We start from the raw sequence: 25,828 nt of genomic DNA on the forward strand, positions 1-25,828 counted from the left end.
GTGAAAAGTAGTAGAATTCTGGATATATTCTTAAGGTAGAGCCATCACAATATACTGACAGATTGTTGTGGCATGAGAAAAGTGACAAGTTTACTTTTTAAAAAGATTTTTTAAATTCACTTCTTCATGAGAGACACACACAGAGAGAGGCAGAGACATAGGCAGAGGGAGAAGCAGGCTCCATGCAGGAAGCCTGATGTGGGACTCGATCTCGGGACTCCAGGATCATACCCTGAGCTGAAGGCAGGCGCTCAACTGCTGGGCCACCCAGGCATCCCAGAAGTGACAAGTTTATTTTATTTTATTTTCAGAAGTGACAAGTTTAATGCCTGCAGTTGTTTCTGGCATGACCAACTTGAAGGATGCAATTGCCATCTAATGAGAAAGGGAAAGTCATTGGTGGGCAGGTTGGAGAAAAAGATCAATAATTTAATTTTAGAGATACTGAGTTTTAGATATCTTGTGTTCATACAAAGCCCTGAGTGTGAATGTCTGTAAAAATTTTATCCATAACTTTCAAAACTGGAAACAACTCAAATGGCCTCAACAAATGAAAGGATAAATACATTGTGGTACATCCGTACAATGGAATACTACATAGCAATAAAAAGGAATAAATTATTGATGTACATAATGACATTAAGGAATCTTAAATACATTATGCTAAGTGAGAGAAGCCAGACTCAAATGGCTACATGCTGTATGATTCCGTTTACCTAACATTCGGCAAGAAGCAAAACTGAAGGCACAGAAAACAGATCAATAGTTGTCAAGAAATAGAGATGTCAGAAGGGATTGACTATGCAGGGGCTCAAGGAATTTTTAGGGGCATTGGAAACGTTTTGTATGTTGATGGTAGTGACAGAGACACCATTTCATGTGTTCGTCAAATCTCATAGAACTATACACTCAAAAGGGTGAATAGTATACGAATTCTACTTCAGTAGGGATGCCTGGATGGCTCAGCGGTTGAGCGACTGCCTCCGGCCCAGGGCATGATGGTGGAGTCCTGGGGTCGAGTCCCACATCGGGCTCCTTGCATGGAGCCTGCTTCTCCCTCTGTCTGTGTCTCTGCCTCTCTCTGTGTCTCATGAATAAAATCTTTTTTTAAAAATTGTACTTTAGTAAATCTGAGTTAAAATGTTATATGAACCATTTTTCAGGTTGCTGGGGTGGACCATACATTATTTGAATTAAAATAAGTGAGTCAAAAAAAAAATAAGTGAGTCAATGAACATAAGGCAGTGCTTGTGGTAGGGAAAAGCAATTACCTTTTGTGAATGAAGTTTCTGCTCCTAGGTTTGTCATAAAGTACCTTTATTTTCACTGGAGGTACTAGTACCTGAAACTGGTGACCAGTCTTGGTCAGTACTGTCAAGTGCATAATGTGTGATCGTCAAAGACGCTGATTATTTTAGCGAGGAAACAGCACGTGGAATAAAGTCATACAAAGCGTTTGGCCATATAGATGGGATGAATGTTTTTTTCGGTCTTTTCCTTCTTGCTGTGGGGTTTGTAGCTGTGTTCCACGAATATCAGGGGGCAGCTTTGAACTGTGCCCCAGTGGGAAATGGAAAATGGAAATTCCTGGAAGGATTCTTAAAATTTTTGCCTATTGTACAAATTTAGCCAAAGAGTTCTGGATTTTTCTAAATAGTTTGGTCCAGTTTGCATCTGTAGGTTTTTGTTTAGAGACCAGCTGTAGAGAATTACAGCTCCCAGCCTCAGACTTCCAGATTCTATCTTTGTACATTCTGAAATCAGTCAATGCTATTTTAGAGGCTTGCAGTTTGTGGACTCCCTCAGAGCTGTTAGGAGGTCCATCAAAAAAGAAACAGCCTGCCCTGGCTTCCACTTTCCCGCTCTGTCTTGATTTTGCTGAGTTCCAAGCAAACACAAGAACTCTGGTAACTTGTCAGACACAGAGGAAGGCTTTACATCTGTCCTGGGTCTTTGGAGCTCCCAGTTCTCATTATTAGCTTTGATACAAGCTTCCAGTGGGGCCTAGCCAGACAATAGTCCACAAGCCATTGTCATTATATGGATTACAGTTCCAAAAAGCCTTGGACTGTGAGCTGCCTGTAGCTTATCTTAATGCCACAAGAGCATTGAAATGAGTGTCTCTAATTAGGCAGCCATATGGTTTTGCTGCATACATGAGCCCTACCAAGCAGTCAGAGTGTATGGGCTTGTTTCTGTTCCGTCCCTGATTTCATCTGCCCTTTCCCACCTCTGTGCCATTGTTGTTGCTTTTCTTCCTACCTGGAACACTCTCTTGCTCCTAGCCCCTCAGGGATACCGATTGAAATTCTCCTATTCTTCAAGGCCAAGTTCCCATCCCCTCCCTCTTGGAGGCACTCCTGAAACTTCCCTGGAACACTTCTTCCCTCCATTGACCCTCCTGAATTATGTATATGTCCCTGTCTTAATACTCTTTCTAGACCACTGATGGGAGGATAGCGACAAGGTTCAGTCATCCATCCCTATACCTGGCCACTCCTTCCCACCTCTCCCTCCTACTCCACATCTCATGTCTGCATCTACAACAGTTCCCTGCTCAAAAATGGGCAATCAGAACATGTTTTGCTGATGTGGAAACCAGAAGTCAGAATGAGCAAATGATTGAAATTCTGCTTTCTGTATTAGCCCATGGGAAATCAGACAAGCTTTGAGTATATGCCACATGGCATTCAAATATCTAATATTGTCTTTAAGTGTTTCAAATTTCAATATGTAAAGTTTGGTTATAATTAGGACTTCAAAACTCTAGATTTCTTCTACCTCCACATAGAAATAAAAAAAAAAAACAATTCAGCCAACAATAATGAATGTCTGCTTGAATTTAAGAAACTTGTGGATTCTGATTGTCTAAAACAAACTTCAAAGCAGGGGAGAATTGAGCAGTATTTTATTTTATTTTTTTAATTGAGCAGTATTTTAATTCAAAGAGTTCATCTGATTACAGGTGAGACGCACTATCTCCTGTGTGAATGACAGCAAAGAGCCGCATTGTCAATTAGAGAAAGGAACACAAATCTGGAAGTTGAATTCATACTTTATCTGATTTGAAACCTGTATTATTTACTGTTGAGATTTATATGAGATTAGATTTCTCTGCTTAAGCACTAAATCAAGCTTAACAGGAGGAGATATTGCAAATAAACAATGTTCTCTCAAATAGTGCTTTTAATACTTTCATTAAAAAGGAAATCTAGCAAAAAACAAAAGTAAAAGAAAGGAAATCTGGCTGAGCTTTTTATTGCAGACATTGATGGCTCTATAAATTTTGATGAGCCGTGCTCCAGAATCCATGCACCCTTAATAAGAGAAGGTGCTTCTCGCCAACTTATAGATGCAGCATGATTTACAAGTGTTGGCTTAGTGCCCAGGAAGGTCTGGGTTCCAGGGTTATCTCTGCTAAAGACCTAGGCAAGTCCTTTCTTCTCTCCGGGCCTTGGTTTCCACATTTAGAAAGAATTGAATTATGGGATTTCTTTTCTTTCAATGAACCATGGGTAATAAAGATAGTTTTGTTGCAGTTCATGCACTGTATTATGTTATTGCTCATTATTTAGTTTGTTTGCAGCCACACCCTTTTTTTTTTTTAAGAATGCTAACAACTTAAGACACTGACATGCTGTCAATGTTTTTTTTAAAATGTCTCCAGCATTTCATCTCTCTGGATGCATTAACCTTATCATCATTGCGATGAGTCCGTGTTAAAGTCAAACAAGAAAATGTCAAACTTCTGTCAGTTTCCTCACTTGCATCTGTAAGTATGGAGAAACATCACTGAAAGAATTGTATTAAAGCAACATCCCTTAGCTTAACTTCCTCATTCTATATTTATACCTAGAATTTGCTGTTTAATGCCTGCCTCTGCCACATTGTGGCAGTTATGGGTCAAGAAGGTGCAGACATCAAAGCATGCTGGGAAATTGGGTTGCCAGCACTCAGAATCTGGCCGTTACACCTCTAACATCCATGGCTGGGGTAATACACAGATGCATACAGAGACCTATTTGTGGGCCTTGACATAACATATGACTCTAGTGTAAGTCTCTCACCATTCAGGACCTGCCAGGAGTGGCCTGGTCACTGGGATGAGGAACAAGAACCTGGTATGGGCCTGTAAATGTCAGTCAGCTGTCAGAGGAAATCACCTTTTTTGTATCCAGATGTTTGGGTTCATATACCCGTAGAATTTGGGGATGCCTGGGTGGCTCAGCAGTTGAGTGTCTGCCTTTGGCTCAGGGCGTGATCCCAGTTCGGGGACTGAGTCCCACATCACGCTCCCTGTGAGGAGCCTGTTTCTCCCTCTGCCTATGTCTCTGCCTCTCTCTCTGTGTTTCTCATGAATAAATAAATAAATCTTTTTTTTTTAAGTAGAATTTGTTCAACTGGTCCAAAGACATACTTCTACATCTCTCTTCCTAAGCATTTACATTATTACATTTACAGGCTTTTAGTGCCATTCCCACCTGCTTCAAGAAGAGAGGTGGAGGTGATATGATTTTTTTTTTTTTTGGTAACCTGGTTACTGCTTTGCAAAGTAGTCACCTTCAGACCAACAGTATTAGAAATTTTGAGTGCTAATATAAGCAATAAAAATTTCGTCTCTCCCAGACTTATGTTGACTTTGGCTATGATGAATGTTTTCTTTGGAGTTACATTCAGGCAGTCTGTACTATTAGCTGAGCTTCTTCCTAATATCTTTTTTTTTTTTTAATCAATGCTATTCTTTGCAGAAGTGTTAATAGAATAATAGAGAAAATAAAGGAATATTTTCCACTTTCTCCATTTTAAAAGAGATTTTTATGATAAGTAAAGTTAGTGTCTGATACAGAGACACACTCAGAAAGCTGACAGTTCTTTTGCACTCGACACTTCAGAAATCAGTGATAGCTATTTTTTTCAGTACATTTGAAACTGTGTAATGAAATATTGGTCCAATTATTCTTTTTATGAAATAAAAAACCAAAATGTTACCTACTCACTCCAGTTTCATTCTGTATTGAACTTTATAACCTACTTTAAAAAATTAAATACCTTTCGTTGCGTGATGACAGATGGCAGCTGCACTTGTGGTGAGCAGAGCGTAATGTATAGACTTGTCAAATCACTACATGGGACGCCTGAAGCTAATATAACATTGTGTGTTAACTATGCTTCAGTAAAAAACATTAAATTAGTTTTCTTCTGTAAGTCTTGGTATGGTCTGAAGCCCAAACCATCCTACCCTGTTTGACCTGAAAAATGTGAGTACAAAGTAATATTACTATTTGTGCTATTACTTTTTTTTTCATTGAATTCAACAAATACTCGTACTATGAGCAAGGTTCCAAGTACCTTATGTGTTTTCAGTAACCTGCCACTATGTCAGCCTTAGAAAGGTGGCAGGCTCTATGAACCCCAGGTGTAACAAGCAAAGGGTAAAACCTTGGAAAGCGGGACACACTTACAAAATGGCAAGTCCCAAAGAAACACCCCAAGAGCACTTGTACAGTACACTCTGAAGGGCTGACCTTATAGAGAGATGAATGCGCATTTACTCTTTAAGGAATGCCAGCTCTGTGTCTCCCCCATTCACTGCTGTGTTCTTTGGTGCCTAGAGCTGTACCTGGCACTTAGTAGATGCACAATAAGTATTTCTTGAGACCAGACTTGGAACGAAGACGTTATTCAGGTCACTGTTCTTTTCAAGAGTTGCTGTAACTCCTTGACATTCATCACTTCACTCTCTAGCTCTCTTGATCCTTGGCATTTGAGTATCTCCATCAGCTGACCTTCCCAGCCTTTTTAAAAGACTCAGAAACTCCCTGGTTTGGATCACCTTGGAGGTTATCTACAGCACCCTTCTACATGATGGCTGAATTTTCTCTCCAACATATGCCGTTGAGCATTCAGGCAGCCTCTGATGAGGTGGAAGGTTCCTCAGTGCTGTGACCCCATCTGCTACTCAGGAAGACTATAGCAGCCTAGTGTCATGGTCTTGATTTGTTCAGCTGCTAGTTGGTCTGGCTGCTGGTCTTGCCCTCACCTTTCAGGACCTGCCTTTATCAGCATAACTTGCCTGGCATTTCAGCACCTTTCTGTCTGGAGCTCCCTTGCCCTGGCCCCACCCCTACCCTTTTCTGGAGCTCAGTAGCTCCCTCCCACCCTAATGCCCTCACACTAATTTCTTACTGGCCTGTGTCTGCTTCTCCTGCAGGCCAAAATGCTTCATCGGTTCCCTAGATACTCACAGATTCATTCACTCAACGTAGCAACTCTCTGCTGCCACCCACCTCTCATGCTAAAGCAGTCATCCCTTGAGTAGGTTTGGTCAGAGTGAATTTCCTCCTTTCCCTCCCTTGTTCCTATGTTTTTGTCTCCTTTCTGCACTGTTGTTGCAACATTTCTCAGGGGAATTAAGTTTAGGGCAGCCCGGGTGGCTCAGTGGCTTAGCGCTGCCTTCAGCCCAGGGCATGATCCTGGAGACCCAGGATCGAGTCCCACGTCGGGCTCCCTGCATGGAGCCTGCTTCTCCCTCTGCCTGTGTCTCTGCCTCTCTCTCTCTCTCTCTCTGTGCCTCTCATGAATAAATAAATAAATAAATAAATAAATAAATAAATAAATAAATCTTTTTTAAAAAAGAATTAAGTTTAGGCGATGTTTTCATGTCTTCAAAGGATAAAAGGGCAACCTCCCGAGGTGAAATTGACCCTTTATAAAGTGATGAGAATTTATTCCTTCCAAGCTGAGACAGAGCTGATTTCTCTTCTATTTGATCTAAACTTCAATATGCAGTGCAGTCACATGTATGATAAAGAGGTGCTGTGTCAGCCGCAGCGAAGGATACAAAGTCAAGCAAGGCATGGGCCTCATTTGGGGAGTTCGGGAAGGAGATTCAAGGAGTAAGGGATAACTTCTACCCCAAGTGGGGTTCAGGAAAGCCATCACCCCTTCACCAGTGAAATGTGGCCCTGCCACATTTTAGAATCTGCTTGACAGCTCTGGAAACACTGCAGTCCACCTGCATCAGACTCTCCCTAGGGCCACTATTAAACAGGTGCAGAACCAGGCACTCCTTTAAAGGGGGCAACACGTTTTCTCTCCAAAGGAACAATGTTTTGAAAGTTATCATTTCTGCAGTGCATCCTATACAAGCAAAACTTTGTTTTCTCCCCTTCTTTTCAAGATAGGACTTGGAATGCCAAAATGAATCGGGCTGATTTTTTAGAACAATCAGAACATCTAATTATCTGATGCTTCCACATGCCACTGAAATCTGGGAGATGGAAGCAGTTCTTAGGGAAGGGGTGCATATGCTCTGCATACGCGTGAGAGATGGAAAGGCACTGGAATCAGTGGGTAGGATCAATATATGTGTGGGGGGAAGTGGAGACGTGAGGAGATACTGCAATGATAATGGCAATGAGCCCAGACTCAGACCTAGACTGAAATCTAGGGTTTTCTTATTATTGCGTAACCTTGGACCAGTCTCTTAAGTTCTCTGAGCCTTAGTTTTGTTTCTTCAAAGAGAGGGAAGAAATATAATAGCCCTTTCTTATGGGCGAAAGTATGGACACATATATGTTGAGTGCCCAATACGGTGCTGCACACACAGCCAGTGCTCGGTAAGTGGTGGTTCGAATAAGCAAGGACCAAGAAGGACAAGGTAGGCTAAAGAAGGTAGGCGAGGGCAGCCCGGGTGGCTCAGCGGTTTAGTTCTGCCTTCAACCCAGGCGTGACCCTGGGGTCCCGGGATTGAGTTCCACATCAGGCTCCCTGCATGGAGCCTGCTTCTCCCTCTGCCTGTGTCTCTGCCTCTCTGTCTCTCTGTTTCTCATGAATAAATAAACAAAATCTTAAAAAAAAAAGTAGGCTAAAGGACCAAGGTGGGAAGGAGAATTTAACCCAAGTTCTCTCTGAACACTTGGAGCTTCAGAATAGGTCACAGAGCTGAAGGCAGGAATCCACCCTTTTGAAGTGTACAGTTCAGTACTGATAATATATTCAAAGTTTTGAGACCATCATCACAATCAATTTTAGGATGTTTCCATCAATGCGAAATGAAACCCATGCCCATCCATGGGCATTTGAGTTGTTTCTATTTTTTTATTATTATGAATAACGCTGCTATGAACAATCACGTACAAGTTTTGTGCAGTCATGTTTTCGGCTCTCTTGATTATATGCCTACAGGTAGATTTGCTGGATCATGTGGTAACTCAATGTTTAACTTTTTTTTTTTTTAAAGGACACCAATTTATTTATTTTTTTTTTGTAATTTTTTTTGTAATTTATTTATGATAGTCACAGAGAGAGAAAGAGAGGCAGAGACACAGGCAGAGGGAGAAGCAGGCTCCATGCACTGGGAGCCCGACGTGGGAATCGATCCTGGGTCTCCAGGATCGCGCCCTGGGCCAAAGGCAGGCGCCAAACCGCTGCGCCACCCAGGGATCCCTCAATGTTTAACTTTTTGAGGAACTTCCAAACTTTTTCAAAGAGACGCAACTTTCTACATTCCCACCCTCAATGTGTGAAAGTTGCTATTCTCCACATCCTCATCAACATTTGTTAATTGCCAGTCTTTTTTGATTATGCCCATCCTGGTGGGTGTGAAGAGGATAAATGGGATTCAAATTCCTGTCCTTTTGTGAGAATTAGATATCAATCATTATAAGGAAGAGCTTTGGGAAACTGTAAAGTATGAAGTATGAGTAAGAAATAATTGTGGTTTCATTGCCTGGGTTTATCATGAATATTACGTTCTGTGAGTTATACGGAACTAAGACAGGAGTTAGAGGAAGGAAGTATTTTTAGAAAGATGCTTCTAGCATCAGTGAAGAACTACTATAGCTATTTCAAAAGTCAAATTGCTCTGTTTCAGATGTTTGTGTGTGTCAGGGTAATTGGCGAGATTCTCAGAATTATGACACACTAAAACAAAAGTGGCTTCATTTTTTCTAGTGTAATTATGAAGTGAATGCTAGTTAAAATGATGCCCGGAACCTGACTCTTCATTGAATTTTCTGCACTAGGCCCTGCCAAGTGAGTCATTGGCATATGAGAAGTCTTTGGCTGGTTTTTAAATGCTGCTACACTGTTGGCATCGACTAGGGTACCTACCACTGGCTTTGGACGTAGACTGATGCTCTTCACTCTTTTGATCTGTTTGATCTTAGGCAAGTCAATCACCCTCTTAGATTTCCTCGTAAGTTTGCTATATAAGGCCAAAATGAAATAATACCTATGAAAGCATTAATGCTGTGCCAGGAACAAAAGGGTTTTTTCTTACCACCACCATTAGCCTGGCCAGTAAGACAAATTCCACGGTAGACACACAGCCTTAAGGTTAGGGCCCAACTCGGAAGGAGTGATCTATTTTCACTAAAGTTTATCATTTATTATTATTATTATTATTATATTCATTATATTATTAATAGTTTTGTTGAGGTATAATTGACAGATAACAAACAGCACATATTTAAAGTGTCTAATTTGATAAGTTTTGACACATGTGTATATCCAGGAGACCATGATCAAAATAAAGATAGTGAATCTAGCCATCACCCTAAAACCTTCCTTGCACCCTCATTCCTACCTCTGTTCACCCCCAGGGCCCAGGTAACCACTACCTGCTTTCTGTCACTAAAGGTTACTTTGCATTTTCTAGAATATTGCATAAATACAGTCATTCAACATGTACAATTTTTGGTCTGGCTTTTTTCACCCAGCGTAATTATTTTGAGATTCAGTAGTTTATTCTTTTCATTGCTCAGTCATAGTGTGTGCTAATTGTAGGACTATGCCATACTTCATTTATTCATACACGTGTTGATGGACATCTGCACAATTCACAGTTTGAGACTATTACACATAAAGCTGCTATGAACATTTGTGTACAACCCCTTGTGTAACCATGTGCTTTTATGTCTCTTCGATAGATACCTAGGAGTGAAATGGTGAAGTCATATTTTAGTCTTTCTGATTTTAGCCCTTTTAATAACTACATAGATATATGTCATTTTGGTTTTCATTTGCATTTCCCCAGTGACCAGTGATTCTCAGCATCTTTTCATGTACTTCTTAACTATTCATATATCGTCTTTGGTGAAGTATCTGTTCAAATCTTTTGCCCAATTATTACTGTTTTTAAAGATTTATTTATTTATTCATGAGAGACACATTGAGAGAGAGAGAGAGAGAGGCAGAGACACAGGCAGAGGGAGAAGCAGGCTCCATGCAGGGAGCCCGACGCGGGACTTGACCCCAGGTCTCCAGGATCATGCCCCAGGCCGAAGGCAGCGCTAAACCACTGGGCCAGCGGGGCTGCCCTCTTTTACCCAATTAAAAAAAACTGTGTTATTTTCTTTGAGGATTCATCATATATTTGGGTACAAATTCTCTGTCTTATATATGGTTTGCAAACATTCTTTCCCCATCTGCTGCTTGTCTTTTAATTCCCTTACAGTGCCTTCCAAAGAGTAGAATTTTTTTATTTATTTTTGGTAAAGTACAATTGATCAGTTAGTTCCTGTATGGATTATACTTTGGTGTCATATCTAAAAATCTCTGCCTAACCTAAGGTCATAACTGTTGTCTTTTATAGTTTTCATAACAGTGTTATAGTTTTAGGTTTTATAGTTGGGTCCATAGTCCTCTTTGGGATGATGTTTGCATGTGATGGGAGGTATGGATGATAAGTTTTCTATGGTTTTTTTTTGGTATATTGATATTAATTTTTCCAGCCACCTTTGTTGCTAGAACTATACTTGCTTCAATCAATTACACTTTTGTCAAAAATCACTTGTCTATATATGTGTGGGTTTATTTCTGGATTCTCTATTATGTTCCATTGATCCATTTATTTATCTTTATGCCAGAATCCCATTGCTTGATTATTGTACTTTATAATAAGTCAAAACCAGACACTCTTTATCCTGCAACTTTGTTCTTTCCTAAAGTTATTTTATTTTTTTGTATTTTCATTTAAATTTTTAAATCATATTGCCAATTTCTATAAAAAAAAAAGTAATGAGATTTTGATTGGGCTTGTACTAAACCTGTTGACCAATTTGGGAAGATTGGCATCTTAAGGATATTGAATTTTATACTTTTCAATACATAGGTCATTCACCTATTTTGTTACATTTTTCTCTCAGTTTATCTTATTTTTAGAGGCTATTGTTAATTTTTTATTTCAATGTCCAATTGATCGTTGATATTGTATGGGAATAAAATTGATTGAATTTTGTATATTGACTTTGTAATCTGCAACGTTGATGAACTCATTTATTAGTTTTAATAGCATGTCATCTGTGAATAAAGGCAATTTTACTTTCTCCTTTCTAATCTGGGTGCCTTCAATTTTTTTTCTTGCCTAATTGCCTTGTTGAATAGAAGTGGTAACAGTGGGTATTCTTACCTTGTTCCTGATCTTAAGCAAAAACTAGTCAGTCTTTACTCATTAAATATGATGTTAACCTTGGTGTTTTTGTACATTGCTCTTATTGAGTTGAGGAACTTTCTTTCTATTCCTAGTTTGTTGAGTTCTACTACTACTACTACTATTATTGTTATTATTATTATTATTATTATTATTATTCAGTAAAGGATGTTGAACTTTGTCAAATGCTCTTTTTGTTTCTATTGAGATGACCATGTGTTTTCCCTTTAATCAATTAATATGAGTTACTACATTGATTGATTTTTGGATGTTAAGCCAGTGTTGCCTTTTTGGGATAAACTGCACTTGTTCATGTGTTATAATCCTCTTATAGGTTCCTGGACTTGTTTTGCTAGTATTTTGTTGGAGATTTCTGTGCCTATATTCATAAGGGCTATTGGTCTACAGTTTTATTTTCATGTAATATCTTTGGCTTTGATTTCAGGGTAATACTGGCCTGAGAGAATGAGTTGGGAAGTGCTCCCTCTTCTATTTCTTGGAAGAGTTTGTGAAGCGTTGGTGTTAATTCTTCTTTAAACATTTGGTTAAATTCACCAGTGAAACCATATGGATCTCAAATTTTCTTTCTGGGATATCTTTTAAGTACAAGTTCAGTTTTATTAACGTATAAAGGGCTATTTGGCTTATGATTTTCTTCTCTTTCTTACTCTCCTTATATCCTCCCCCTTCTTTTACGTACCATTACTAGCTTATTATAAAGCAATCAGCTCAGAAAGAACCAGAAGGAAGAGAAGCAGTAGGGCAAAGTATGGAGGAAGGGACACAGAGCCTCCATGCCCTTTCGAAATGTGTCACCCTCCCAGAATCTTGAGGTTTTGGTCAACCTGGAAGCTCTTCACAGCTTGGTTTAAGGGTTTTTGTGGGAGCTGTATTACTTAGACATGATTGTTAGATCATTGGTCATTGGTGATTTATTCAATCTTCAGCCAGTCACTCCTTTCCAAAAGTCAAGAGCCAGGCTGAAAGTTTCAATCTTCTAATCACATAGTTGGTTCCTCAGGCAACCAGCCTCTTTCCTGAAGCCTGAGATAGCTTCATATCTCAGAGCCCACCAAGAGTCACTTCATTAGCATAAAACTAGGTGTAGTTGAAATGTATTTTTTCTTGAGTGAGCTTTGGTAGCTTGTGTCTTTCAGAGAATTTATCCATTTAATCCAAGTTATCACATTTATTGGCATACATGTTGATACTATTTTCTTATCATCTTATCTGTAGAATCTGTTGTGATGCTACCTATCTCATTCCTGATATTGGTTATTTGTATCTTTTATTTTGTTCTCGTTTGTCTGGTTAAAGATTTATCAATTTTACCATCCTTCTCAAAGAATCCTCTTTTGGTTTCATTGGTTTTCTCTATTGTCTTTCTCTTCTCTATTGTACTGAAATTGTTTTAGTCTTTATTATTTTCTTTCATCTGCTTTCTTTGGGTTTAAGGTGCACTAGTTTTATAGATTCTTAAGCTAGAAACTGAGGTCATTGATTTGAGGCATTTCTTCTTTTCAAATATAGGCATGAAGTAATATAAATTTCCGTCTAAGTACCACTTTGGGCACATCATGTAAATTCTGTTAACGGTGTGTTTTTATTTTAATTCTGTCTAAAATATATTCTAATTTCCCTTTGATTTCTTTGTCTCATGAGTTACTTACAAGTGTATTATTTACTTTCCAAATATTTGAAGATAATCCAGACATATTTCCCTTATTGATTTCAAATTTAATTCTATTGTGCCCAGAGAATAAACTTTGCATGATATGAATTCTTCTGAATTTATTGAGACTTGCTTTCTGACCAGAATAGTTTATCTTTGTTGGTAAATGTCCCATGTGCACTTGAATGTGAATTCTGATGTTACTTATTCTGTAAATGTCATTAGGTTAATTTAATTGACAATGTGGGTCAAATTTTCTATCTCTTAACCGATTTTCTATGTACTCATTTTCTCACTTATTGAGTCAGGGGTATTGAAATTTCTGACTATGATTGTGAACTTATCTATTTCTCCTTGCAGTTCTGTTGGTTTTTGTTTCACGTATTTTGAAGATCTTCTATTAGTAGCAAAATGTTTAGGATTTTTTATTCTCTTGTTTGACAGCTTTATTATTATTAAATGACTTTTTAGCTTTGATAATATTTTTCCTCTGAAATCTCTTTTGTCTGATACTAATAGAGGCACTCTGACCTGTGGTTAACTCTATTGCCTCTTTCCTACAGGGACAAAACCCAAATGAGAGACTGTCTACCTAAGAATATAAATGAACTGAAAGTGATCACTAAGTTTCTCCACTTAGAAGCTGAAATCTTGTTACTGCTGTTCATTTAAAAAAAAAAAAAAAAAAGAATTCCACGAGTACTCCTCCAGGAAGGTAAGGTCTATTTCTCCAGAAGGCTGCAGAAGGAAAGGAGTTAGGATGCTAAGAGTGCCAGCAGTAAAATAAAGTTATAAAAGTGTTTTGTGGGTGAGGATACATATTGAGAAGAGCTTTTTACATAACAAACACATTTCTCTGGTGAAGTCAAGCTCCATCCTGGGTGTATTCATCAGTTTTAGATTGTAGTTTTTTGCATGCAAACACCCATTACAACTTGCAGCATCTATGCATCTGCCTCATCCCCCCCTACACTATTAAAACCTAAACCTGAGTAGCACACCTACTGAGATAAACAAGATCCCCAGATTTGAAACAAGAATAGGATACACATGGGGCACCTGGGTGTCTCAGTCAGTTAAGGATCCAACTCTTGGATTTCGGCTGAGGTCATGATCTCAGAGTTGGGAGATCAAGCCCCATGTTGGGCTCTATGCTAGGCCTGGAGCCTGCTTGAGATTTTCTCTCCTCTCTCTCCCTCTGCCTTCCCCCTCCCACATTGTTTCTCTCTCTCCAAAAAATTTTTTTTTAAAAAAGAAACAAGGGACGCCTGGGTGGCTCCATGGTTGAGGGTCTGCCTTTGGCTCAGGGCGTGATCCTGGGGGTCTGGGATCAAGTCCCATATCAGGCTTCCTGCAGGGAGCCTGCTTCTCCCTCTGCCTATGTCTGCCTCTCTCTGTATCTCTCATGAATAAAATAATAAATAATCTTTAAAAAAAATAAAGAAACAAGACTAAGATACCCAGCAGAGCAAGTTTATTCAGCGAAGTCTTGATAACCTGAAGGTAGTGATTTCAGATTAGAAAACAGAAAACTGAGGAGAGCTATGCAGTCACTGGCAAAAGGAGGTGGGGATAAAAAAGATCTCTGGTAGTAGCCAAGAACTGAATGATCTTCAAAGTGTGTAGAGGAATTTGTAGGAGGGAAGTGAGATGATTCACATCTCTGCATAGACTTAAATATGGCCATGTTATCATGGATGGATTGAAGGTAAGATTAAAAAACAACAACTTGGCATTGGTGAAGGGTGGAAAAGAACAGAATGTATCACTTAATAGGGTGGCTGTGGGGAAGTTTGGAGGAGACACCCTCCCTGACATGTGACCCACCAAAAAATGACATACAGAGATGAGAAGGGTGACAGGTCAGTGTGGAAGACTCTTAAGGGGTGCTAAGAAAATTTCCCCTTTCACCCACTACAGCATCTTGGCTTTTCCAGCATCTCCCCTCCCTCGCAGTTTGGTCAACATGGTCTTTTGTGATGTCTAAGTATCCCTGGGCTACCACTGGCTACCAAACAAAGCTGAAGGGTGTGTGCCTCATTATCCTGGCAGGGTATATAAAGGCGGGTGAGGAGGCCTCGGGCAGATCACTGGGAAATTTTGGCATGGGCAAGGTGACCTATAAGCCACAAACTTCTAGCAGAGTTACAGAACAACCGACTCCAAGCACCTCAGGGAGAAAAGAGAAGACCCCCTTTCAACTCGGGTCCAGAGACAGTGACACGGTGAGATGACTCCACCCAAGCTCCTCCTCACCCCCTGATTCCTTGCCCCCTAGACTCCTTCCCTGTCCCTATCTGGCACACATATCCTCCCAAGCCTGTCCCTTCTCCTGAAGCCCCTGCTCCCTTCCACCCTCCTTTTTCCTCCTAAATCAATGCCCCTCTGTGGCCACCCTGTTGTCTTCACAGGTAGCCAAGACAACTATGAAAGCTAAAAGATATCCTCAAGGGAGTTTAAGAGAAGAGACCTCTTCCAGAGTTCCCATCCCTTTAATTAATTCTAAGAAAACCAAAGGATCAATCCTATTCAGCCATTATCACAAGCTGAATGAAAAGCTGAGTCAAAATGAACCCAAGCAGTCCCAAGAGAGTGTAGAAAAACCCACCACTTCAGATGAAGAGCCGGGCAGCCAGAACTTCAGAGTGGAGCCAGAGGCCTCAAATATCTGTGAAATCTCCAAAGTCTAGCCACTTTGAAATGGCAACTACTTAGAGACCAAACTAAGCATGAACAGGGGACATGCATGGTAATGAATAAAATAAAAATTCACCCTGTTGTGAAAATTTGCATGTGTGTCTCTGTGAGTTCTCTGATTGTAGGGAAGGATAAAGGAAAGGGGGGGCAGGTGTGTGAGAAAAGGGAAAGAGGTGGGGTTGCACAGGGTTGGGGGTTAGACTTGGAAAGTCCACTATTAGCCAGACATTGGGAATAAGGACTAGATAAGGTCCAAGTACTAAAGACAAATTTCATCACACTATCTCCCAGGCAAGGAGGAAAAAGGTCTGGTGTTCCTGCACATATACATAGGGGTTGGGGGGCAGCAACATCAGGGTGTAGATCGCAGGAACCTATATTGGGTGAAGTGCATGGGTGACACTGCCACCCCCACCAAAAGGCAGACAGATACATAAAATACATTACCTCTAGGCCGCTTACCTCATAGTGGTGTTTGTTACATCACGTCCTATGCTATGAGACGCTAAGGACCCCCAAAGGGACCAAATCTCACCCTACTCAAAGTCAATGACAACACCCTCCAAGACTGAACAGGCTATTTCCTTGTTAAGAAAACTTGGGGGACACCTGGGTGGGCGTCTGCCTTTGGCTCAGGGCGTGATCCCACAGTCCCTGGATCTAGTCCCACATCCGGCTCCCTGCATGGAGCCTGCTTCTCCCTCTGCCTGTGTCTCTGCCTCTCTCTCTGTGTCTCTCATGAATAAATAAATGAAATTAAAAAAAAAAAAAAAAGAAAGTTTGGAATGAGGGACTCCTGGGTGGCTCAGTGGTTTAGTCTCTGCTCTCAGCTCAGGGTGTGATCCGGGGTCTGGAGATTGAGTCCCACATCGGGCTCCCTGAAGGGAGCCTGTGTCTCCCTCTGTTTATGTCTCTGTCTCTCTCTGTGTCTCATGAATAAATCAATAAAATCTTAAAAAAAAAAAGAGGAACCTCCACACAGTTTTCCAGAGTTAAAAAATAGACCTGCCCTACGGCCCAGCAATTGCACTGCTGGGGATTTACCCCAAAGATACAGATGCAGTGAAGCGCCGGGACACCTGCACCCCGATGTTTCTAGCAGCAATGTCCACAATAGCCAAACTGTGGAAGGAGCCTCGGTGTCCATTGAAAGGTGAATGGATAAAGAAGATGTGGTCTGTGTATACAATGGAATATTCCTCAGCCATTAGAAATGACAAATACCCACCATTTGCTTCGACGTGGATGGAACTGGAGGGTATTATGCTGAGTGAAGTAAGTCAGTAGGAGAAGGACAAACATTGTATGGTCTCATTCATTTGGGGAATATAATATTAGTGAAAGGGAATAAAGGGGAAAGGAGAAAAAATGAGTGGGAAATATCAGAAAGGGAGACAGAACATGAGAGACTCCTAACTCTGGGAAACAAACAAGGGGAGGTGGGCAGGGAGTTGGGGTGACTGAGTGACGGGCACTGAAAGGGGTACTTGATGGGATGAGCACTGGGTGTTATGCTATATGTTGGCAAATTGAACTCCAATAAAAAAAAATTAAATAAAAGAAAGAAAACTTGGAATGAAAGAATTGGCTACCAAAGGTGAGGAAGGGCAGTGGGAGGGGTTCACACCCCTACTGAGGACAATAAAGGGGAAGATTGTTTGCAGACAATTTTTCATTAAACTTTTTATTTTGAGATAACTGTAGATCAACATGTAGTCGTAAGAAATAACACAAATAGGGGTGCCTGGGTTGTGCAGTCGGCTGAGCGACCTACTCTTGGTTTTGGCTCAGATCCTGATCTGCTGGTTGTGGGATGGAGCCCTGCATTGGCTGTGAGCTCACTGCGGAGTTGGCTTTGGATTCTTTCTCCATCTCCCCTCCTCCTCTTCCCCTCCCTGCTCATGTGCGTGCTCTCTTTCTCTTCTCTCTCTAAAATGAATAAATGTCAAAAAAAGGAAAGAATACAAACAGATCTCATGTACACTTTACCCAGTTTCCCACAATGGTAACATCTTCTTTGCAAAACTGTAATACCACATCACAACCAGGATATTGACATTGAGACAGTTCAGATACACATTTCCATCACCAAATGAAACCTCATTTCACCCTTTTATTAGACATACCCACTTTCCTCTTGTTATAGACTGACTCTCCCCTTAAAATTCATATATCGAAGCCTTAATTCCCAATGTGATGGTATTTGGAGGCTGGGGGCTTTGGGAGGTGATTAGGTTTGAATGAGGTCATAGACTGGAGCCCCCATGATGAGACTGGTGCCTTTAATAAGGGGATGAAGAAACCTGAGCTTGTTTTCTCTGCCATGTAAGAATAGAACAAAAGGCATCTGACTACAAACCAGAAGAGGGTTCTCACCATGAACCAAATTGACTGGCACCTTAATCTTGGACTTCCCAACTTCCAGAATCATGAGAAAGAAATTTCTGTTAAGTCATCCAGTCTCTAGTACTTTGTTATAGCACACTGAACTAACGCATCTCCCATACGCATATCCTCCCCTGGCAACTACTAATCTGTTCCCATTTTTGTAATTTCTTCTTTTCAAGAATGTTATGTAGATTGGATAATTGAATAATACAGTACGTAAGATTTTGGGAGTTTTTTCTCCTAGCATAATTATCTGAACATTCATCCAGTTTGTTTTGTGTATCAACAGTTCCTTTTTTTTTTTTTTTTTTTTTCATTGGGTAGTTGCCGTGGTATGGGTGTACCATACTATGGCGAGTGCCAGGGCAAGAAAACCTGAACTGTAATTGATAAATTGCTGGAAGTTCAATGAGGACAGCTCTGAATTAAAAACTCCAGGGAGGGGCAGCTGATTAGTTCAGTCAGGTAAGTCTCTGACACTTGGTTTCAGCTCGGGTCATGATCTCAGGGTCCTGGGATCAAGCCCCGGGTCAGGCTCCACACTCAGCAAGGAATCTTGTCTCTCTCCCTCTGCACCTCCCTCACTCATGCTCTTGCTCTCTCTCTCATAAATAAATAAATAAATAAATAAATAATAAATAAATAAATTGATTAATTAAATCTTAAAAAAAGAAAAACCTCCAGGGAGACCCAGTCATGGGGCAAGGGCACAATACTACGAGATCTACCTCTAGGACCTCAACCAGGTTCCACAGTAAATATAGAAGAAAAAAATCCCTTGGGGTCTGGCAGAGAGAGGGGAAAAAGGAATCATTTTGAAATACATGAGGGCATGCTGTTCTTTGTAACCAGGCCTGCTCTCAGGAGAGCCTAGTTAACCAGAGCCTAACTTGCTGGGTATCATCAGAGCCTAACTGACCAGGAAGGAAGGGAAATACGCAACTTCAGTCCTCTCTACCTTTCCACGTGGAGAAGGGAAGTAGTCAACTCTGGCCCACTCTAGTCATCCTATTCCACCTAAGGTTGGGGGAAATGAGAAACATTTGTGAAGTTCACAGTCCAGAGATATAGTCTCACTAAAAGAGTGAGACACACTCAGATGCTTGGGTGGCTCAGTGGTTGAGCATCTGCCTTTGGCTCAGGGTGTGATCCCGGAGTCCCACAACAGGCTGCCCATAGGGAGCCTGCTTCTCCCTCTGCCTGTGTCTCTGTCTCTCTCTCTGGTCTCTCATGAATAAATAAATAAAATCTAAAAAGAAAAAAAGAGTGAGACATGCTCATGGGACACTAGAACACTTCTCCTGACCCTACACCACATTACTTACACAGTGCCTTTTACCCAATACATCATGTTTGGCTAGCAAGAAAAAATTACGAGGCATACTAAAAGGCAAAAAACACAATTGGAAGAGCCAGAACAAGCATCACGGCCAGCATGGTAAAGGAACTATCAGACCAGGAATTTAAACAACTGTAATTAACATGCTAAGGGCTTGGGTGGATAAAGTAGACAGCATCCTCGTGAAGGTGTGGAGCAAGAGGGATCCTCATTCATTGCAGGTGGGAATGCAAAATGGTACAGCCACTTGGGAAGATGGCTTGGCAGCGTCTTACAAAACTAAATATACTCTTACTGTATGATCCAGGAATCATACTTAATTGGTATTTCCCCAAATGAGTTGAAAGCTTATCTCCACACAAAAACCTGCACACAGGTGTTTATACTAGCTTTATTCAGAATTGTTAAAACTTGGAAGCAATCAAACATTCAGTAGGTGAATGGATAAACCGTGGTACACCCAGACAATGGAATATTATTCAACACTAAAAAAAGAGCTATTGGTCCATGAAAAGCCATGGACTTGAGTACAAGCCAAAACATGAGTACATATTACTAAGTGAAAGAAGATTTTCAATCTTAAAGGGCTACAAACTGTATGTTTCAAACTTCTGCTAACCCTTAAACAGCAGAAATTTGAACTGCATGATCTGCTTATGTGTGTGTGTGTGTTTTTTTTAAATAAATAGAAAGGAAGGGAGAAGAAATGGGTAGGAAATATCAGAAAGGGAGACAGAACATGAAGACTCCTAACTCTGGGAAATGAACTAGGGGTGGTGGAAGGGGAGGAGGGCGGGGGGTGGGGGGGAATGGGTGACGGGCACTGAGGGGGGCACTTGACGGGATGAGCACTGGGTGTTATTCTATATGTTGGCAAATTGAACACCAATAAAAAATAAATTTATTATTAATAAATAAATAAATAAATAAATAAAGTCCCATACTATAAATGTATTTTCTCTTCCTTATCATTTTCTAAATAATACTTTCTTTTCACTAGCTTACTTTATTGTAAGACTAGAATAGGTAATACATTTGACATACAAAATACGTGTTAATCAACTGTTTATCAGTAAGGCTTCTGGTCAACAGTAGGCTATTTGGAGTTGAGTTTTGAGAGAATCAAATGTTATACATGGATTTTTGACTGCATGGGGTGTCCATGCCCTTAACTCTGATATTGTTCAAGGGTCAACTGTATATGACATTTTGGAAAAGGCAAAACAATGGGAATAATAAATTTTAGTGGTTGCCAGGAATTGTGGAGGGGGAGATGAACAGTTAGAACATAGAGGATTTTTAGGACAGTGGAAATACTTCGTATGATACTATAATAGTGATTATACATTTGTCCAAACCTATAGAATATAAAACACCAAGAGTGAATCCTAACATAAACTGTGGACTTTAGATGATTATTGTTAATGTTAATCAACTGTACAAACATGCATGTATGGGGGCACAGGGCATATGGGAAATCTCTGAACCTTCCTTTTTCACTGTGGACTTTCAACTGCTCTAAAAAAAGTCTTTAAAAATACATATGAAGTGATACAGCCAAAAATAAAAATTGTAAATTAAAATGGAATATTTTAAATATTAAAATTGTCAAAAAAAGTTAAGAAAGGAAGAACAAGGAATAAGAGCACAAAGCAACAAACAAAACTAATACAATAGAAGACCTAAATCCAATCATATCAGTAAGAACATAAAATATAAAAGGTATATACACATATCAATTAAAAGAGGAAAATTGTCATGATGCCTGAATGACTCAGTTGGTTAAGCATATGATTTTTTTAAATATTTAATTTATTTATTCATAAGAGACACACAGAGAGAGGCAGAGACATAGGCAGAAGGAGAAGCAGGCTCCATGCAGGGAGTCTGATGTGGGACTTGATCCCAGGACCCCAAGATTACGCCCTGAGCCAAAGGCAGATGCTCAACCACTGAGCCACCCAGGTGCCCCAAGCATCTGATTCTTGATTTCAGTTCAAGTCATGATCTTGGGGTCCTGGGATCAAGTCTGGCATTGGGCCCCCACTCAGTGGTAAGTCTGCTTGTCTCCCTCTCCCTCTGTCCCTCTCCTGCTTGTTCTCTCTCAAAATAAGCAAATCTTTAAAAAGAAGAGCAAAAGTGTCAAATTGGGTAACAAAAATAAGACCTAACTATATGCATTCTGCAACAAGCCCATTTAAATTTTTTCCTGTTCTATGTGTTATGTCATTAAACTTTAACTGAACTTTTTTTAATTGAAGCATAGTTGATATACAAAGTTACATTAGTTTTAGGTGTACAATACAGTGATCCTACAACCCATTTTAAACGTAATGATATAGAATTTATCAGTGAAAGAATTGATAAAGGTATAACAAGTAAACATCAATGTAATTAAGCAAGCATGTATATATTATTAGCATGAAAGAGACTTCAGAACAAGGCAATTGCCTGGGTTAAAAGGGACATTACATAGTGATTGAATAGTGTATTCGCTCAAAATATATAACAATCTTAAATGTGTATGCACCTCATAATAGAGTTCCAAAATACATTAAGCAAAAACAGAAATTAGGGCAGCCCGGGTGGCTCAGCAGTTTAGTGCTGTCTTCAGCCCAGGACGTGATCCTGGAAATGGGGGATTGAGTCCCACGTCAGGCTCCCTGCATGGGGGATTGAGTCCACGTCAGGCTCCCTGCTTCTCCCTCTGCCTGTGTCTCTGCTTCACTCTCTCTCTCTCTCTCTCTCTCTCTCTCTCTCTCTGTGTGTGTCTCTCATGAATAAATAAATAAAATCTATAAAAATAAACAGAAATTAAACAGAAAAATCCAGAAATATTCTTGGAGAATCCAACAGTCCTTTCCCAGTAATGCCTAGGACAAGTAGTTAGAGAATCAGAAAGTAGATGTCAGAGCTGAATAACCTGTCAGCCAACTTGACTGAATTTGACATTTCTAGAGCAATCTACCCCCAAAGAGTAGATTACAAATTCTTCTCATGTGCATGTGGACCATTCTCTGGAATCTGTAACATCCTAGGCCATACAATAAACTTTAACAGGTTTTTAAAAATTGAAATCATACAATGTATGCTCTGACTATATCAGATTTAAACTAGAAATCATTAAGAGAAGGATACTTGGGAAATTCTTTAACATTTGGAAATTAATAACATTTCTACATAATCTGTGGGTCAAAGATTGTAATTCAAGGAAAAGTAGAAGATATCATTAATTGAGTGAAAATGAAAACAGCATAACCAAAATATGTGGTATGTATGTAGCTAATGCAGTGTTTTGGGGGAAGTGTATAATATTTAATCCTTACATTAGAAAAGAAGAAAAAAATCTCAAATCAGTGATATTAACTTCATGTTATGAAGCTCAAAGCACAATAGAAAAATAAATTCAAAGCAAGAAGAATGCAAAAGGAAATACTAAAGATAAAAGCAGAAATCAGTGAAATTGAAAATAGAAAATAGGCTAAATCAAATGAAACCAAAAGCTTGTTTTTTTTTAAAGTCTTTATTTAAATCCCAGTTAGTTAACATACAGTGTAATATTAGTTTCAGGTGTACAGTCTAGTGATTCAGCACTTCCATACAACCCTGGGTGCTCCTCACAAATGCACTGCTTAATTCCCATCACCTATTTAACCAAGACAGATATCATACAATTTAATGGAATTTAATGGAATTTAAGAAAGCTTGTTCTTTATAAAAAAAATCAATCAAATTGATAATTTTCTAGCCAGATGGACCAAGCAAAGGAGAAAGAAGACACAAATTACCAAAATCTTGAATGAAAATGATATCCGTATGGGTACTACGGGCATTAAAAGGATGATTAGGTAATAGCATGGACAACTCTATGCCCATAAATTTGACATCTTAGGGGGGGATCCCTGGGTGGCGCAGCGGTTTAGTGCCTGCCTTTGGCCCAGGGCGCGATCCTGGAGACCCGGGATCGAATCCCACGTCGGGCTCCCGGTGCATGGAGCCTGCTTCTCCCTCTGCCTGTGTCTCTGCCTCTCTCTCTGTCTCTCTGTGTGACTATCATAAATAAATAAATAAATAAAAATTAAAAAAAAAAATTTGACATCTTAGATAAAATGGACAAATTACCTAACAAAAAGTCACTTAAGAAACAGATAACCTGAAAAGTTGTATTTCTATTAAAGAAATCGAATTCTTATAGTTAAAAACTTCCCACAAAAGAAGTTGGTTCCACTGGTGAATTGTCTTAAATATCTAAAGGAGAAATAATACTTACTCCATTACAAAAAGTCTCCAGAGAATAGAAGAGGTGGAAATACTTCCAAATTCATTTTCTGGAGGCCAGCATTAACATGATTACCAAAACCAAAGGCATTACAATAAAGGAAAACTACAGAGCCCTATCCCTCATTAACATAAATGTAAAAGTTCTCACCACAACATTAGCAAATTGAATCCAACAATATATAAACAGGATAATGCATCGTGACTGACTGGGATTTATCCAGGAAATGCAAGGCTTGTCCAACATGCAAAAATCAATCAATATAACATACTAAAAATGAAAACCACACAATCACATCAAGTGATGTATTTGACAAAACTCAATATCCACTTATGATGAAAACACTCTGAAAACCAGAAATAAAAGATAAGCTTGATAAACCTGATAACCCAATAAATGTCACCTATGAAAATTCTTAAGCTAATGTAATGCTTAGTGGTGGAAAATTGAATGCTTTCTCTCTAGGTCAAGAACAAGACAAGGGTGTCTGCTTTAGCCAGTCCTATTCAACATCATCCTTGAATTTCTAGCAAGTACAATAGGGGAGGAGCAAAGAACTAAAACATATCCATTGGAAAGGAAGATATAGAGCTATCTCTATTAGCAGACATCACTGTCTAAGTAGGAAAAGCTAAAGAAATCTCAAATAGCTCTTAAAGCTATTTAATGAGTTCAGCAAAGTCACACTGTAGAAGAAAATTAATTGTATTTCTATATACTAGCAATGAGCATTTGGAAATGGAAATTTTGGGTTTTTTTTTTAAAGATTTTCTTTATCCATGAGAGACACACAGAGAGAGGCAGAGACACAGGCAGAGGGAGAAGCAGGCTCCCCGAGGGGAACCGGATACGAGTCTCGATCCCAGGATCCCAGGATCACGACCTGAGCCAAAGGCAGATGCTCCACCACTGAGCCACCCAGGCGCCCCAGAAATGGAAATTGTTAACAGCTTTACTGAGGCATGATGGATGTACAAAAATCCTGCACATGTTTAACGCATACAATTTGATGCATGTGGACATGTGCATTCTCCCATGATACCATCACTGCAATCAAAGTAATAGATATCTCTCATATTTCCCAAAGTTTCCTTGCATCCCTTTGTTTTGGTTTCTGTTTTTTATTTTGTGATGAGAACATTTAACATGGCATCTACCTTCTTAATACATTTTTAAGTGTACAATACAGGATGATTAACTATAGGCACTATATTGTACAACAAATCTCTGGAACTTACTCATCTTACATAATTGAAACTTTATACCCATTGAACAACTCCCCGGTTCCCTTTCCCCGAGCTCCTGGTAACCACCATTCTACTCTCTGCTCCTATGAGTTTGACTATTTCAACACTTCACGTAAGTGGAATCATGTAGTGTTTGTCCTACTGTGAGTAGTTTATTGCACCTAGCACAATGTAGAAAAGAATTATTTACAGTAGCCCCCAAAATGGGATATTTGTATGTAAATCTAACAGATTACGTGCAGGCCCTGGGTACTGAAAACTACAAAATACTGGTGAAAAAAATGAAGTAAGATCTAAATAGACAGAAGGATATACTGTGTTCATGAATTGAAAGACCCAGCATTGTTAAGATGCCAAGTCTCTACAAATAGATCTATGGACATAGTCCCCAGCAAAATTGCAGCAGGTCTTTTGTAGATATCAACAAACTTATTCTAAAATTTATATGGAAAACCACATGAAATAGAATAGAATATGAAAAAAAAAAGAAATAGAAAAAAAGTTTGGAAAAGAACACAATTGGATGACTCACTCACCCTAACTGATTTTAAGACAATATAAAGCTAAAGTAAACAAATCAGTGTGATATTGATGGAGGAATAGACCCATGGATCAATGGGAAAAAGGGAGAACCTAGAAATATACTCACACAAATATGGCCAAATGAGTTTTGACAGAACTGCAACGGCAATTCAATGGAAAAAGAAGCAGCTTTTCAACTATGCTACAGGAACAATTTCACACCCGTATGCAAAAAAATAGCCTTGATTTT

The sequence above is a fragment of the Vulpes lagopus genome, chromosome X (assembly GCF_018345385.1).
Source record: "Vulpes lagopus strain Blue_001 chromosome X, ASM1834538v1, whole genome shotgun sequence".
Lineage (NCBI taxonomy): Eukaryota > Metazoa > Chordata > Mammalia > Carnivora > Canidae > Vulpes > Vulpes lagopus.